Source organism: Octopus bimaculoides, chromosome 4 (genome assembly GCF_001194135.2).
Source record: "Octopus bimaculoides isolate UCB-OBI-ISO-001 chromosome 4, ASM119413v2, whole genome shotgun sequence".
Classification (NCBI taxonomy): Eukaryota; Metazoa; Mollusca; class Cephalopoda; order Octopoda; family Octopodidae; genus Octopus; species Octopus bimaculoides.
In genome coordinates this window covers 139,601,493-139,605,536 of record NC_068984.1, presented here as the reverse complement: position 1 = coordinate 139,605,536, position 4,044 = coordinate 139,601,493, and the positions used below count along the sequence as shown (strand labels likewise).

Below are 4,044 nucleotides of genomic sequence, written 5' to 3'. Positions count from 1 at the left end.
ATATATATATATATATATATATATATATATATATATATATATATGTGTGTGTGTGTGTGTGTATGAGTGTGTATGTGTGTGTGTGTAGATGTAAAATAGTTTTTGAAGATTTGCGTTACATTAGAGTACACAAATTTCTATTGATTTCTCCTAATTTGCAATTCTATACAAAATCTCTCATTAAGATTATGTGTTATATGAATAACATTTTAATTTAATAGTCTCTGTTGATGACAAAGAAATAATTCAATCCTCTTATTTAACAATTTGTAAGAAAATTTAATTAATATAATTAAAACAAATCCAAGAACAATTGAAAGTTTAATTGAAGATCCAGATGTCTGGTTATCTAATCAATACTTTGATAACAATAAAAAGCAAATTAAAATGAATTTGAAAATAATGTTCAATATTATATAATAGCAAAAATACTACAATGCTGTTTAGATATTTATTTTAAATTTAGATTAACAAGTATTGATCATGTTTTAGCGGGTAACATCTAAACAAATGTTGTTATAGATTTCACTAGAAATAAAATTTCGTTGTTAAGCGTATATTTACTGTTGTAACAAAGTCAATGAAAATCACAGCTGGCTGGAATCTCACTTCCTCAACAATGTCGCTAGCTACTGTTCATTCCAATATTAATTAGTTTGTTGACAGGAACTCGATCCATACATTACGTAATTCTAATATTTCCGCAACAGGAAATTAGCTATGCATCAATCATATTTAATTACAAGCAATAATGAACATAACAACTTGCCTTAACGTGTTTGTCATCTATAGACAAACACAATTTCTTATTTCTTTTTCATGTTTAAAATTAATAAGAAAAATTCAGACCAATATTTGATACTTGAAACAAATCATTTTCTAATATAAATATTTAGGAGGTCCAAAAATTATTATCAAAAATAACAAGAAAAAACCGATTTCTTTAAAACTAAATAGTGTACATGTGTCCGTGTGATGTATGCGTACTGGTTCATATCTTTTAACTTTTAGTTGTGTCAATCATTGGATTGCGACGATGCTGGGGCACCGCCTTCAAAGGCCTTCGTTGCACAAATCTATCAATACTTGGCTTGTTAAAGCTCTAGGACTTATCGTATAAGCCAGTTTCGCGGAGCAGCTATGTTATGGGACGTAAACAAACCAGATCGGGTTGCCAAACAGTGTTGGTGGGGAATTCCCTCATCAAGTGAATCTTTCCGCGTGTTTTCCAATGACAGATTGATTGTTGCTCATGTTTTTCTTTAAACAGAATCTTAAATGCATTTCAGGGTGAGATTTAGTCATAGAGTAATTTCGAGGCCTCGCAGTCCACAAGCGTCGGTTATATAGAGAAACATTTATATCTAACGCGGCCATTGGTGTAGAAGTAACGAAGGTAAAGAAATGATAATGGATATTGTCATATAGGTGCAGGGGTGGTTGTGTGGTAAGAGGTTTGCTTATCAATCACACGCCTTCTTCGTGCGTAGCACCTTGGGTAAGTGCTTTCTACTATGGCCTCGGGCCGACCAATACCTTTTCAGTGGATTTGGTAGAAGGAAACTGTATAAAACCCGTCGAATATATTTTCATTTTCTTTTTCATTTTATCTAGTTTCAGCTCATGAGCTGTGGCCATGCTGGGGCACCGCCATATGTACATGTGTGTGTGTATGTGTATGTGCGTGTGTACATGTGTGTGTCTTTGTGTATGTGTTTGTCTCCTTCCATTACTTGACAAGAGGTGTTATTGTGTTTACACATGATCGAAGTCTAACGTCAGAAAGAAGTAATAGATGAAAGATCAAGGAATATCTATTATTTTTTCTGACCACCTCCAAGATTTGGACTGCTGCGCACTATGCATTTGCTGTTGAAAGGTTTATCAGGAAAGGCAAGTCTGCTTTTATTTCCGTCAATCTACAACATACGCGAATTCCTTTTTTATACTGACGAAATGTCTTTATAGTGTTATTAAGCTTTCAGCTAAATGAAATGTTTGCTTATTACATAAAGCAACAAAGTGGGATAAGTGACAAGTTATAAAAAAGACAGATGCCTGAGGCAGACCTAATTGATGGTCAAAATTAGCCCAGTCATCGTTATATGTATACTTGATTACATAATTTGACGTTAATTACAAAATCCTTATTATAACAAGGTTTATTATAAAACTGCTGAATAAACAAATACCATTCATCATCACAATGTTATTATTGGGGTCTACCAAAAACGTTGAGGAGAAAGAAATGGAGCAGACGGTGAAAGTCGTTAAAAGTATACATAGTATGCGACGTAAGCGATAACATGAATGATGCAGTTTCCGTTATATCAGGTGGACTGCATCATTCATGTTATCACATATTTCGTGTAATATGTAAACTTTTATTGCTATATCAGTAAGAAAGCAACACCACTTCAGTCTTCAAAATAACAATTTCTTGTAATAGGCCTAATATGAGAAAAAGAGAGATGTCCAAAGTTTGCCAGCGGAAAGAACGCAAAGAATACAGGAACAAAAAGCAGGAAACAACAACGCGAAGCATAACTAGTTACCTTTCAAATAACGTATGACTTTAATTTATTCTTTATTTCTAGCAGTAAATATCTGAGAAAATATAACTTATCAGGATTTGATAAATAACAAATATACAGCGAAAACATTTCGGCCTGGTACGAACATTTAAAAATAAAAACAAACAACACTCTGGCAACCACAGGAATCAGCAAACTTACTTCTAATTTCATATTTCCCGTTACATTTTGTACAACACCAAGATATCTAGGATGTGTAACGTCTTGAATACATTCGTACTGGTACCTGATCTCACACTTTATGACTAATATGGCCTTCCTCTTCTTGTACAATGTATAGATATACACAGCCTCATGTGGAAATGATATAAGACTGAGCATCACCCACTTTTTTCCCGCCATAGCTATATATTCTTTTCAATCATACAGAACCCTGGCTACAAAACAATTTCACATTAGCATCAATCGATCTCTGTGTCAGCCCTCTTACAACTAATAACAGAAGTTCAAGTATCCAATAGAATGATTAACTTGAACATTTCCCATAGAGAAAATGCAAAAAACAGGAATTATATACAATGCCCTACAATCCAGACGACCTAGGAAAGAAAGCAAAATTGCGGTATTAATTTCTTCTGCAAATGCCCGGTACAAAGAAACAAACACAATAATCTATGTACCATATGTCGCCAAAGTCTCAAAATAAATCATAGTAAACTAGAAAAAATATGAAATAGTACATACATTTTGCACCATCTCAAATTGTATGCAAGTGGTGAACACATAAATGGTACACAAAAGTAGAAAATGGAAGCCCAGCCGGGTAGACGATAAGTGAGTCATATTTTGTTGCATGAGAAAGGCTCATCTTCAATTATGGCGTCTCCAAACAGAAAAAAGCTTGAAGACCTCCACACATTACAACTGAAGCCACCTTCTAATAACTCTGTCTGTAACACTAAATCCACTAAAATATAAAAAGAAGACGGCCATAACAAATATCAACAGCGTCAATAGATCTGTTCGCGTCAAAACTATGGGATAATAAAGCGCAGGTGAGCATTAGCCGTCATGAGCAAATCGTAGCCTTGTCTAGCTCAAATGTGCAAAATCGGGGAGACGGTGAAAAACATTAAAACAAGCCTAGACTAACACACGTCAACACTTGTTACTACATTCCACGGTGTATAGTTTTTTTCTTGAGAAAAACTGAGGTATGGCATGCATAAATAATGGATGTGTGATTTATATTTTGTTAACTCCAAAAAACCTATGTATTATAAGACAAATCAGCTGGATTGCTCAGGCATGAACTGGAGGCTACAGAAATAACTCAACAATTGCGGAGAGTTTGCGTACACTAGATATTTCTCATGATTTTCAGTCACTGGTAAATATCTATACATGTGCAGTGTGTGTTTGTGTATGTTTTTAATATGTACACAGGCACGACCACACATCAATACATACACAAATATATATATTATGTATATATATAGACATATATATA

At 33.9% G+C, this 4,044-nt stretch overlaps 1 protein-coding gene across 2 annotated transcripts in view; it reads right to left on the bottom strand.

The window, feature by feature from the left end:
- Positions 1-4,044, bottom strand: part of LOC106872763 (FMRFamide receptor) — a 285,188-nt gene that overhangs the window by 102,645 nt on the left and 178,499 nt on the right. The gene's annotated exons all lie outside the window — the stretch shown is intronic.